Raw genomic sequence first — 14,419 nt, 5'->3', positions numbered from 1 at the left:
TCTCATACACTTGAAGTCGGAACTCGTCGAGTTCATTTAATTGAAGCATCCTTTTCTTACCAGCTGCAGTCAGATCAAGGTTCAGTTTCTTCAAAGCCCAATATGCATTGTGCTCTAGCTCTACAGGCAAATGACATCCTTTACTATAAACCAATTGAAACGGTTACATGCCTAGCGGAGTTTTGAATGCTGTTCGATAAGCCTAAACAGCTTTATCCAGCTTTAAAGACCAATCATTTCTCGATGGACATACAACTGTCTCTAGAATACGCTTGATCTCTCTGTTAGACACCTCAGCTTGACCATTAGTCTGAGGATGACAGGCTGTAGCAATGCGATGATTCACATTATATCTCTACATCATAGTAGCGAACTTCCGATTGCAGAAATGCGATCCCTCGTCACTGATTATGACTCTTGGAGTTCCGAATCTTGTAAATATCTGCTTGTGAAGAAAATTGAGCACTACCTTCGCATCATTTATCGGTAAAGCTTTAACTTTCACCCATTTTGAGACATAATCTATTGCCAACAAGATATACTGATTGTTGCACATTGAGATAAATGGCCCCATGAAGTCAATTCCCCAAACATCGAAGACCTCAACCTCGAGAAGCACATTAAGAGAGGCATATCATCCTTCTTTGACATATTACCAATACGCTGGCAGTGATAACACTTTAAAACGAACTGATGCGCATCCTTGAATAATGTAGGCCAGAAGAATCATGTTTGATGGATACGAGCTTCTGTCTTTTCTCCACCATAGTGGCCTCCATAAACAGTCGAATGACAGTCTCGAAAGATACCCTCCGTCTCGTTCTACGAAATACATCTCCTGATGATTTGGTCAGCTCCTTGCCGAAACAAAAACGTCTCATCCCACATGCACCACTTCACTTCATGAACAAACATCTTCCTTTGAGCATAAGTCAAGTCCGGAGGCATAATGTTGCTCACAAGATAGTTCATAATATCTGCGAACCATGATTCTTCTTCTTGCACCACAAACAACTGCTCATCGGGAAAAGACTCATTTATCAATTTCTTGTCATGTGAAACTGTACTTGGATCTTCTAACTGAGAGAGATGATCAACAACTTGATTCTCAATACATTTTCTATCCTTGATCTCCAGTTCAAACTCTTGTAGTTAAAGAACCCGTCTAATCAATCTAGGCTTCGAGTCCTTTTTCGAGACGAGATAGCGAATCGCAGCATGATCAACGAAGACTTCACCTTCATCCCAAGCAAATAAGATCGAAACTTCTCAAACCGTAGACAATGGCCAATAGCTCTTTCTCAGTTATGGTGTAGTTCAGTTAAGCACCATTGAGGGTCTTACTAGCATAGTAGACCACATGAAATATTTTGTTCTTCCTTTGCCCAAGAACTGCTCCAACTGCATAGTCACTTGGATCGCACATCATTTCAAAAGGCTCATACCAATCAGGTCCAGTTATGACAGGTGTCGTGATCAAGCTCTTCTTTAAGCTCTCAAAAGCAGCTAGACATTCATCATCAAACTTAAAAGGGACATCTTTCTCTAATAGATTGCATAATGGTTTAGATATTTTAGAGAAATCCTTGATGAACCGCCGATGGAAACCCGCATGACCAAGAAAATTGCGGATTCCCTTAATAGAAATTGGTGGGGGAAGGTTTTTAATGACCCTCACCTTGGCTTTGTCCACCTCAAGACCTTTACTAGAGACCTTGTGCCCAAAAATGATGCCATATTGCACCATAAAGTGACATTTCTCCTAGTTGAGAACCAAATTGGTCTCAACACACCTTTTAAGAACTGCGCCAAGATTTTGCAAGCACTCATCGAAAGAATCCCCGAACACAGAAAAATCGTCCATGAACACCTCCACATTCTGACCAATCATATCAGAGAAAATGGCCATCATGCATCTCTGAAATGTGGCTAGTGCACCACATAACCCAAAAGAAACTCTTCTGAAGGCAAACGTATAAATGGACAAGTGAATGCAGTCTTTTCTTGATCTTCTGGAGCGATGCAAATCTGATTATAACCCGAATAGCCATCCAGAAGACAATAGTATTCGTGCACAGCCAACCTGTCAAGCATCTAATCAATAAAAGGAAGAGGGAAGTGATATTTCCTCATTGATTTATTTAGCTTTAGATAATCCATACAAACTCTCCACCCCGTGACTGTCCGAGTAGGAATGAGCTCATTCTTTTCCTTAGCAACCACGGTGATGCCTCCTTTCTTCGGCACACACTGAACTGGGATTACCCAAGAACTGTCAGAAATAGGATAGATGATCCCTACATCTAGCCATTTGAGAATTTCCTTCTTCACAACCTCCTTCATGATCGGATTTAGCCTTCTTTTTTGCTCAATGATCGACTTGCTTCCTTCCTCTAGCAGAATTTTGTGCATGCAATAAGAAGGGCTGATTCCCTTGATATCTGCTACAGTCCATCCAATTTCCGACTTGAACTCCCTCAGAATTCTCAAGAACTTTTCCTCATCACTACCTAAAAGGTCAGATACAATAATAACAGGAAAAGTAGATGCATCACCTAAAAACGCATACCTTAAGTATTCAGGCAAAGGTTTAAGCTTGAGTGTAGGAGCTTCCTCAATAGATGTCTTGAGATGCCCCACAGCATTTTTGAGTTCTGACAATCCAAGAGACTCAAAAGGCATATCCAACCTTCGCTTCCAAGGAAAAGCATATAAATACTGCAATTGCCCATCACCTTCATCATCTTCACTATCTGAATCACCCATCAAGGCTTTCTCTAAGGCATCAGACCTTAGCATTTGATCAAGTTCTGAAGTAACCATAGAATTGACCAATTCCACTTTTAAGCACTCATCTTTATTAGTAGAGAATTTCATGGCATTGAAAACATTAAAGGTCACATCCTGATCCAGTACTCGCATAGTGAGCTCACCCTTCTGCACAACAATCAAGGTTCGGCCAGTAGCCAAGAATGGTCTTTCCAAGATTATGGGAATCTTTTTATCCTCCTCAAAATCAAGAATTACAAAGTCAGCAGGAAAAATGAGTTTGTACACCTTGACCAAAACATCCACCACAATGCCTCATGGATATGTAATAGAACGATCGGCCAACTGCAAGGACATATATGTAGGCTTTGGATCAGGTAAACCCAACTTCTTGAAGATAGACAAAGGCATCAGATTGATGTTAGCTCCTAAATCACACAAACACTTGTCGAACGACAAGTTTCTGATGGTGCAAGGAATAGTGAAGCTTCCAGAATCTTTAAGCTTCGGAGGCAACTTCTGTTGCAGCACAGTACTGCATTCCTCCGTAAGAGTAACGGTCTCTAAGTCATCGAGCTTCACTTTCTGAGAGAGAATACCTTTCATAAAATTTGCATAGCTAGGCATCTGTTCAAGAGCTTCAGCGAAAGGTATGTTGATTTGAAGTTTCTTGAACACATCCTGAAACTTAGCAAATTGCTTATCCAACTTTCACTTCTACAGCCTCTTAGAAAAAGGAGGTGAAGGATGGACCTGTTTCTCCCCTGTATTACCCTTAGGAGGAGTGTGTTCCACAGTTTTCTTCCTTCATTCCACTTCTACTTCCTTCTGCACATCTTCTTCAGCCAAAACTTCAGATTCTGGAATTGAGATTTTTCGGGGCTTGCAACCTTCCCAGACCTTAATGTAATTGCCTTAACCTGCTCTTTTGCTACCCTCTTTCCTGGAACTTTTGTGTCACTAGGGAGTGTACCAGGTTGTCGATTCAACAAAGCATTGGCAATCTGCCCAATTTGATTCTCCAGAGTCTTGATAAAAATAGTTTGGCTCTTGCACATGAGCCTCAACTCCTCCAATTCAGATTTTTCATTAGATTGACTTGTACTTCCATGCGGTAGTTGTTGAAGTTGGAGTTGTTGTCTTAGTGCATATTGCGGTTGTTGAAAACCAGGAGGGTTGAATTGTTTTGCTGCATACTGTTGATACGGCTGTTGCACTACATTATGATTATTGCTCCAGCTGAAGTTAGGATGATTGCGGTTGTTAGGATGATAAGTGACTGGAACTGGTTGCTGCGACCTCTGAAAGTTACTCACGAACTGAGCTGATTCATTAGATATAACACATTGCTCCGTCTCATGTGCACCAGCACAAAGCTCACAGACACTTGTGATCTGATTAACTCCATAATTAGCCAAAGAATCCACCTTCATCGTTAAAGCCTTAAGCTAAGCAGCTATAGCAATAGCTGTATTCACCTCTAGAATTCTTGCTACCTTACCTTGAGGTAGTCTCTGAGTTGGGTTCTGGTATTCATTAGCAGCCATCAGTTCAATCAACTCATAAGCTTCATCGTAGCTCTTAGCCCATCCACCTGATGCTGCATCGAGCATGGGTCTTGACTGTGCTCCCAAATTATTATAGAAGCAATTGATAATCATCCAGCCAGGCATCCCATGATGAGGATACATCATAAGCATCTCCTTATAGCGCTCTCAAGCTTCACACAAAGACTCTCCCGATTGCTGCGCAAATTGAGTAAGAGCGTTCATGATTGCAGATGTCTTTGCCATAGGGAAAAATTTAGTATGAAACTTATGAGCAGGATCTTCCCAAGTAGTAATAGAGCCTCGTGGTAGAGAATGCAACCAACACTTAGCTTTATCCCTCAGAGAGAATGGGAGAAGCATTAGCTTAACCGCATCTTCAGAAACATTGTTGAATTTGAAAGTGTTACAGATCTCGATGAGATCTCTAATGTGCATGTTGGGATCTTCCGTTGGAGAACCCCCAAACTGGACTGAATTCTGCACTATCTGAATTGTGCTTGATTTGATTTCAAAAGTATTAGCCGCGATGGCTGGTCTGAAAATGCTAGATTGAATGTCATTGATCTTCGGTTGGGAGTAATCCATCAAAGCCTTCAGATTCGCTACTAGTTCTCCCATTGCAATAATAGCTTCTTCCTCAACTTTCTCAACTTCTTCAAAAACTTCTTCAACTACTTCAACTTCGTCTAGTGTTTCCTTTTCGAGATGGAGAACACATTCGCATACACACTCTTTAGAGTACCTGAAACACCAACAAGCAAAACAAGTAAGTAAAATATCCGAGTTAGTGAAATTTAACGACCACTGATGTCAAGCAAATAAACTAAATTATCACCGAGTCCCTGACAGTGGCGCCAAAAAACTTCTTAGGGAGAAAATACGCGCTAAAATTACACACAAATATACGTGTTCACAAGTAGTATAAGATATAAATCAGATTCGTACCCACAAAGACTCTTTTTAGTTAACTTCCGATTATGCACCTATACAACAATGGTATGGCTATCGCTCAATGTTAAGACAATAACAAGTTGAGATGTTTATAACTAAGATTAAACTAACAAGCAATTAACTAAGAATAAAAGTGATTGAATTAACTATATGAGACAAATATGGGATTATAACTTCATTAATTACTTCATTCAAAGTCATTATTTTTAACCTTAGCATGTAATGGGGATGACAACTAATCAGATAACATGAAACTAGTAAACACCAACTTCCGTTGTAAGAATACCCTATTACCAGACATCCACAAAAGAGGTAGAAGCTGAATGGACACCAATTATGTTGAGACCCTATATGTCTATAGAATTTGACAACATAAAGGTTTAATGAACAAGTTATCTATCGTGATTATATAGGGCAAGTAAGATGATTAAAATTACCTACGAATCATGCATAACAATTATACAAGAACCTATGCTAGCATGGCAAGTTCTAAATCTCTATATTCAATGTCGCTTCAATAGAGTTTAATAAACTATCTTATAAGTTCACGATGCACATAAGATGAATACGCACAATCAATACTAGGATATCATACAATCACCACACACTTAGGTATCAAAACAATTAACTATAGAAATCCATAGGTAAATCCATTAGAACCCCATGACAACGATTAGTTCATAACCGAACTCATCGTCACCATGGGTTCCAATGAAAGCATGGTAAATAACTAAGATAAACTAGGTCTGAAATAACTAAATAATAATAACAAAGTGCGTTAACAAGAGTATTAAGTTCAAACAACAAAGAAAACAAGCATCCAAGATTACATCTTAAGAAAAGAATCACAAGTAAAAATAAGAGGGACACCTATCATAGAGGAAATGGAAATTCTTGTAAAGCTAAAGGACCTCATTAGAAAAGAAACAGGAGATGAGAAGTTTGATTAATAAATGTATCTGTTAAACTCAATAAACCCTTTATGTATAAATGTTGTACTTTTTTCAATTCGTATGTAAAGTTTAATTTTTCATTGTAGCTTGGGGTTAGTCTTGTTACCAGGCAAGAATTTGTGATAAGCAACCTTCTCAAAAATTGGGGGAGATTGTTGTGCAAGACATGCCTGTACAATAACAAGACTAAGTCAAATTGACAGCCCTAAGTAAGTGTATGATAATCTAAGTTTGTATTTTGTGTTGTATCACTTAAGTCTGTAAAAGTGTAAATAGATTAGATTGGAGTATTTTTCTGTAAACAGTCTTAAGCCTAAGAATAAACTCTGGAAGAAGATCATGAAGATCATGCCTCAGAGACAATGTGAAGAAGCTTGGAGTTGAATAAATCTGTTTTGGGAAAAACATTCTAAGTCAAGAAATTTACAAGTCATAGATTAAGTCTTATAGAGAAGTCATTCGAGAACTCTAGAATGACTCATCGATAAGTCAAAATCAGCTTATAGAGAAGTCTCAAAGATATCGACAAGTCAAATGAAGATATGAAGATTGGAGATATCGACAAGTCATTTATGCAATAGAGAATTCAGAGATATCGACAAGTCAAATTGAAGATGTGAAGATTGGAGATCTCGACAAGTCAAATTCTCACTAGAAATCTCAGAGATATCGATAAGTCAATATGCCTATAGAGATATCAGAGATATCGACAAGTATTCTCCAAATGCAGGAATTAAGAGATCTCGACAAGCCAAATTCTCTTATAGAGAACTTAGAGACTTCGATAAGCCAAAATAACTAGAGAGTAATTGTTAGGAATATATGTGCATTAGTTTGATGATATGTTTAACAAAACACTTAAGTAGAAATCTAGTGTTTGTAGCCTCAACGGATAAGACCACTTTGGCTATCCGTTGATGGTGTAGCTTTACTTAGAAATAAGTCTAGTGTTGTAGCACATTTCAGTCTCTGAATTTGAGATATAATTCTTAAATGTTGAGGGAAATTATAAGTCATGTTGACTACTAAAGGATATGCAGATAGGAAGGCCAATTGTAAGTATTTCATGCCTTGTAAATTTTGTATAAATGAAATGGTGTCAACGGATAACTTAAAGACCTTCAACGGATGAGAAACAAAGCTTCAACGGATGTCTCTAAAGCTTCAACGGATAACATCCTTCAACGGATGAGTGCATCAACGGATAGAGCTTCAACTGCTAACACATCAACGGATAAAGCCATCAATGGATGAAGGCTTCAACGGATGTTCTGTTAAATAGCAGTTGACAAGTGGTAGTTGTACCTACAAACAGAGGCACATGGGTTGACAGAGACAACTGAGATGTGGTAGCCTATTTCAGGAACATCAGAAAAAGCAGTCGTTCTACTCTAGTATAAAGAGGCAATAGTCAACAATGCACTAGAGTAAAATGGAGAAGAAACAAGTGGAGAACTTATTTTATTATTGTACTTTTATCTTTGTCTTCACTTGTAAACTTGGTGTTATATAAACCAAGTAGCAGCTAGTAATTAGAATAGAATTTTTCCAGAGCTGTTTAGAAAAATCTTGAGAAAAATTATCTAGTTTGTACTAGGATGCAGCTGTGATCATCTTCTTGAATCACAGATTTTCTGAAATACCATCTCTGGTGGAACAACAAATCCACCAGAAAAGTTTTTAAGGTTTGTTGTGTTCTGTACTTTTGTGCTTGAATATATATCTGTCTGTATTAGCTTAAAGCAATTCACACACTTGTTTATCTTAAACACACAGCCTTTGAAACTGCTCAAAACTTGAAAAAGTTTTGAGATTTACATTCAACCCCCCTTCTGTAAATCTCATTGTTAGTTCACTAGGAATAACAGTAATAAGAGATCTCGATAAGCCATTATACTTATCGAGATGTCGATTTCTCTATATATCAAACCGGAGATCTCGATGTGAAACTCAAGTACAGAATGCAAACCAGTTAAACATCCAAGATTATCAATCAACAAACAAATCAATCACTGATTTGAAAAGTCTACAAAAAGCAACTTGAAGAGTAAAAGATCAAAGGCCAAGATTAACTGACAAAGTAAAGTCACAGACATGCACGATTTGCAAAGATACACTAAGCCAGAAATGGAAAGTTTTAGTTAACTTAAAGTAGGGTTTAGTACATGCTATTGCATGCTATGTAAAACCTATGTTTACTGTTCTATAAATTAAACACTGGGTGCTTTGTTTTAGTTGCAACAAAATAGATCTAGAAAATCTTATAACTCTCAAGAGAGAAGCTGAGTTCTTTATCAACAAAGAATCCAACAATTTGTAGCAAGACATACTTGATTTTAATATAAAATTAAGTGATTTTTGAAAGATAGTGTGTTCATGTGCATGTTTTATTAATCTTGTTAAAACATATTATCTCTACAAGTTAGATTATTTAGTTCACCATCCATAATATTTCAAAAAGCTTAAAAATTATCCAAAACACATTCACCCCCCTCCCCCTCTGTGTTGTATTCATTACCTAACACAAATGACCAACAACAAGATCACATTGTTCAGTGTGTGCATATTGGGAATTTCTTACTACGCTTGGTGTGACCTTCTTAGTTGCATACACTACATTCTTCCCCGGTCATGGACCATCAATCTCCATTTGGATCCGCACTGATTGGCCCTTATCTCCGCATTTTTTCTTAAGGATTTTAAAGGACTCATCTGGCACTAACTTTCTATAGCCTTTCCAAGGTACGGGTAATTCGTAGTTCCAGTATTCAGTTGGTTGTAGGGGATAAATCATTGGGCGGTACAAGTTCTCCATTGTTTGATTCTTATGGAAATCTTCAATGAAATGCTCCCAACTTAATTCATGTTTTATACACCATGTTATTGCATGAGAGCACAACATATGATTGGTCACCCATTTTCCATACATACACGTACGGTCATGCAAGTTGATAATATGGGTTTTACCTCCCTTCACCCTTCCCTTAGTAGTTGTGTACTGATATGTATATATATTTTTAATATCCCTCGTAGATGGTGAAAGGTAATAACTGTATGTCTCGTGCCTTCCTTTGAATTTTTTCTAAACATAATGGTTGACCGTGTACATAAATGTTGCCCCTGTTGCACCCCGTCATCCACTATATTTTGATGTGTGTCAACAATTATGACCTTCTTTTAGAAGGGGTAATCCATTATCGTTGTTATCGGAAGGAAATGAGCCATTCTTATGTTGTCGTTAAAACCCTCAATCCTGTTTGTGGTTGTTTGACCATAGCAAACACCAATATCGTGGGAAAGTGTCCATCTCTCCACGAGTATTCTGGAAAGATAGTCCAGGGAAAGGGGAAATTTCACCGATGCTTGCCATATATGCGTCGTGCTTCGAGACTTGCGTGGTTGTTCCAGCTTTCCACATAAATTTTTTTAGTTAACCACCGAAGTGATGATTGCAAAAGTTGCTTTTGAGATGGAGTAGACAGAACCTATGGATTCCTAATGGCTCAACAAATTCATTTTGAGGGTCTCTTAGTGCAGAGATAATATTGACTGCATGGTCAGAAATGATACACACGCCGGCCTTCTGCCGACAAACATGTCTCTGAAGATGTTGCAAAAACCAAGACTAGTTCTCGTATGTCTCCTCATCAACCAAACCATAGCAAAGAGGAAAATGGTGGTTGTTCAAATTTACATCCATAGCAATAAGCAGCTTGCCCCTATATTTTCCCTTCAAGAAAGTTCTGTCTATTGAAATCCCAGGACGTGCATGTTGCCACCCGTCCATCATTACCTTCAAATACCAAAAAATTCTCTTGCATACGGACGCGCCTCGATCCTCAGGATGAGGCACAACATCGATCTCAATAATGGTTCCAAGATTTGTTTTGATAATGGCTGCCAAAAACATGGGCAGAGCTTGGTATGTTGTAGCCCAACTGCCATAGACTTCCTCAATGGCTATTTGCTTGCCTCTCCACGCTTTCTTGTACCCCACTATATGGTTGTGCTCTTTGTTGATAAGAGGAATTATGGTTTTAATCAGAATTTCTGGTGTATCCATTACCTATTGCACATATCACAGTAGATGTCAAAATATATCTGTAGCGAATAAGTATAGGACTACATGAAATGTCAAAATATTTCAAGTCCAATATTTATGTATGTGAAATTACTTACAAGTGATTTCACAATCCGCGAAATCATCCTTGCAGATAACTTCTTGTGATCTTGAAACGGCTGATCGATCATGCATTTGTGTTCTTCTTTATTCACATTTATCCGCCAGTTGCTAGAAAAGATGCACAAAAACCGGATCGGGCCGGGCTTTACAAAATCCGAATTTTTTTAACCGGACCAGGCCGGGATTATTTTAAATCGGGCCGAGATGGGCTGGATTTCGTTCAAAATGACTAGGCCCTTTTAGGCCTGCGGATCGAGCCGGATCAGGCAGGGCCTGGCCGTCGGATTTTTTAAATAATTTTAATATTAATTATTTTAGTTTTTTTAGTAATAATATATGATTTTTATATTTTTTAAATTGTATTTGTAAGTTTAAGCTATTATTTTTATGTACACACTCTTGATTAGAATTTAGAACAAATTATTCATATTATATCTTAGAATAGTTTAGAATTTCAAATTTAAATCTCGATAATTCAATCTTAATATTAACAAAAGGTGTTCACGTATAAGTAAAAACTGGCGTAAAAGCCTGTGTGAGGCACGGACCTGTATTTATATCGAAATATTATCTCGAACGAATTTATGATTATAAGAAATTAGTTTTTGAATATAGTAAATAATTATTTTAACTCAATTTTATATTCATACATCAATTACGTAAAAATGAATAATATATTTTTATAAATTTAATTACATTTCATAAAAATTTAAATAAATAAATATGCAATGAAAATGAGATGACATAAGGTTATCACTGTATTTTCTTATTTTTTTCCTTTTCGAACATATAGACAACTTAAGTGGTGAAAACTTATAATTTTTATCGTAAAGTTCGATTCTCGCCCACCCCCGATAATTTTGATATTAGATACTTAGTTTAAGGTAGATAAATCTAATTACTAAAATAATTAAATATATACTATTATAACAAAAATACTTGTAGTTGTTTATAAGGATATTCATCGGGTCAATTCGGGATCAAGAAGTGCTATATGATCCCCAAACCCACTCTACACCCCGAACGGAGATTCTATTCCTTTCCAGTCCTTGCCCGAATGGGAAATTCTGCGAGAATTCTGGATAAAATTAAAAATAATAATTATGTATTTTTATTTTTATATTTTTAAAATCTACAAATTCGTATTATACAAAAATATTAGTAATATCTCACATTTTTAAAATCAAATCATATTAAATTGATTTACAATATAAAGAAATGATAAATTGAAATTCAAACAAATATTTTAAATTATAATATAAAAAATTGATCAACAAGGTTTTAGATTAATTTAAGAATAAAATAATATTTTATTAAAAAATTTATAATAAAATAATTTAATATTATATATAAATATGTTGTTATGTATATATACATATAATCGGGGTCGGGGAAATGGAGCGGGAAGACACTAATCCTAAACTCCGCCCGACCTCTGAAATTTTATAAAACGTTCCTCGTTGCTAGGCCCGCCCCCGAAAACTTCTCGAAATCCTTGATTCGAACGGGCTGGGATAGATCGGGGTCAGGAGGGACGACATTAATTCCCATTCCTATTTATTTCATTGAGATTGAAAAAATAAAGAGTGAAAAAAGAGAGAGCATATTCATTACTAATTCGTCTGAATTCTTAATTGTTAACACTTACTTTGACTAAGCGCGTAAATTAATAAGAGTGTGAAATATTTTAAAACTAATAAAAAACTAACATTCTCTATTAGAAGATAAAAACAAATGAAGTACACTCGAAAAAATATCATGATAAAAAATAAATTTTCCAAAATGAGGGTATAAAAATAAATGTTGTCTAATTCAATAAAAATTTCAGCACTAATTTTCTTATTTTACAAATATACTTAATACAAGTAATGAAATGCACTATATTTAATATATTATTTATATTATATCAAATTTTAGTATTTTATTTTTTCATGTAACTGCTCGACTAACCCAATTCATTGTTCTAAAACTCGAACATTTTAGCCAAGATATCGACTGAGTACACATAATTGAACTTATTCACGAGCTGATTTTTCTTTAGTCGAATAAAACCCGATTTTGAGTCTAACTCGGCTTAAATATTAAGAAGTCTAAAAACAAATAGAAGGTAAGAAAAATATTGAACCAACACAATTACCTAATTATTTAAGAGTCTTACAAAATTTACTTAGCCATCTCGTTGTGTAATTTATATATGTCCGATTTTGTACAAAATTAACATTTTTACCTCCATAATGAATTATAATTAATATTTTTTCTGTTATGTAGGAGTGTGTATATAATAATGATAAGAATAAGAGTAATGCATATTGTTTTGATTGGTTTCATCTTTAAAAGTAATATATAATTTTATATATGATACATATTTATAATAAGGGTATCTTCAGTCACATATTTATATGTCATCATATTACTTCATTTCTTACTCTATATATGAAGTTACGGGGATCCAACGATGAATTTCCCTATTTTTATAAATAAAGGAAAGAATCATTCAACTTCAGATTTGGAGTTACACGGTAGATATGAAGATATTGATTTTATAATAAACCCTCTCAAATATTTCTATATCATGTAGGCCCAACTCTCTATGTATTTTAAAATTATTTAATTATTGTACATAGTGATTAAGTAGATTTAAAGTAAAATTTGAAGGAATGATTGGAGATGAAATGGTAATATAAGTAAAAAGGTGAAATCTGAAGATAAAGTTATTTTAAAAAAGAGCAATGCTTGGAGATGACCTAATGAATTAGTTTTTAAAGTTAAAATTTTTAATATATTTGATTTTTTAGATCCAAGTACTCATTCCAAGTACTCCCAGATTAAACCGAATACTTTTGACTCGACAATCACACAAGTCAAACTGAATAAAACAGAATTATGATTTTTTGAAAGCAAATCAAAAAAAGGATATAAATGTTTAATTTTATAAAATATATTTTAAAACATAATTGATATGTACGTGTGTGTCTAACCACAAAATTTAAATTGCAATTATATAATTATATAAACTATTATTTTATTTACTCAAAAGTTAAAATTAAAAAAGGAGAAAATATAATTTTTTAAACAGAACTTTTAAAATAATCTCAAAATTCATTATAGCACCATGGTTCTATGATAAAATTTAGTCACAAGTTTGATTCTCGTATATTTGATTTTTTTCTAATTACTCATTCCAAGTATTTCCGGATTAAACCGAATACTTTTGACTCGATAAACAAACAAGTCAAACTGAATTAAATGAAATTATGATTTTTTGAAAATAAATCCAAAAAAGCATAAAAATATTTAATTTTATAAAATATATATCATAACAATTACAACATAATTGATATATATATGTGTGTGTGTTTGTCTAACTACAAAATTTACATAACAACTTTATAATTGTATAAACTAACATTTTATTCACTCAGAAGTTAATTCAATTCCTATTGGATACAATAATTCTACTTATTTTTAACAAAAAATATATAATAGTGGCATTTTTATAATTTTTCAAAACAAAAGGGCAAAATTGTAATTTTACAGCCATTAAAATGGCTCTTTTTATCCTTGGTTGACATATAATATATAGTAAGAGATTGTGTAACTATCAATTAACTACAGAGTTTATTAGAAATTTAGGGCTTTTATTCGAAATTATATTCTATTATAAAATATGTTTGGATAAGGCATAATTTTTTCAATGTTCAATTCAAATATATTACACCTATTACAGGTCAACATGGATTTTCAAGCTAGTTAGTAAATTACCCATTTACTTTTTATTACATTAATAATGAAAAAAATATGTTTGTTATGAGAATTGAACCCTTAAGCTTAGTATTAGAAAAAAATTAGGTTCAAATATCAAACCACTACACCAAAGAAATTAATAATACTATTTTACCAATTCATTAATTACATGCACCAAAAACCCACTACTTGCATTTAACATAATATTTTCTCCGAATTTAATGAATATAAAATTATCAAAACATTCTTCCCCACCTATAATTAAAATA

The 14,419-nt window shown here is 34.7% G+C and overlaps 1 non-coding gene across 1 annotated transcript; it reads left to right on the top strand.

Annotated features, from left to right (window-relative positions):
* The first annotated feature begins 4,440 nt into the window (after positions 1-4,440).
* Positions 4,441-4,547, top strand: LOC141687775 (small nucleolar RNA R71). Its single transcript, XR_012561258.1, has one exon. It is a non-coding gene; the product is annotated as a small nucleolar RNA R71 (small nucleolar RNA).
* Positions 4,548-14,419: the final 9,872 nt, after the last annotated feature.

This window comes from Apium graveolens, chromosome 9 (genome assembly GCF_009905375.1).
Source record: "Apium graveolens cultivar Ventura chromosome 9, ASM990537v1, whole genome shotgun sequence".
NCBI lineage: Eukaryota > Viridiplantae > Streptophyta > Magnoliopsida > Apiales > Apiaceae > Apium > Apium graveolens.
This window is presented reverse-complemented; position numbering and strand designations above follow the sequence as displayed.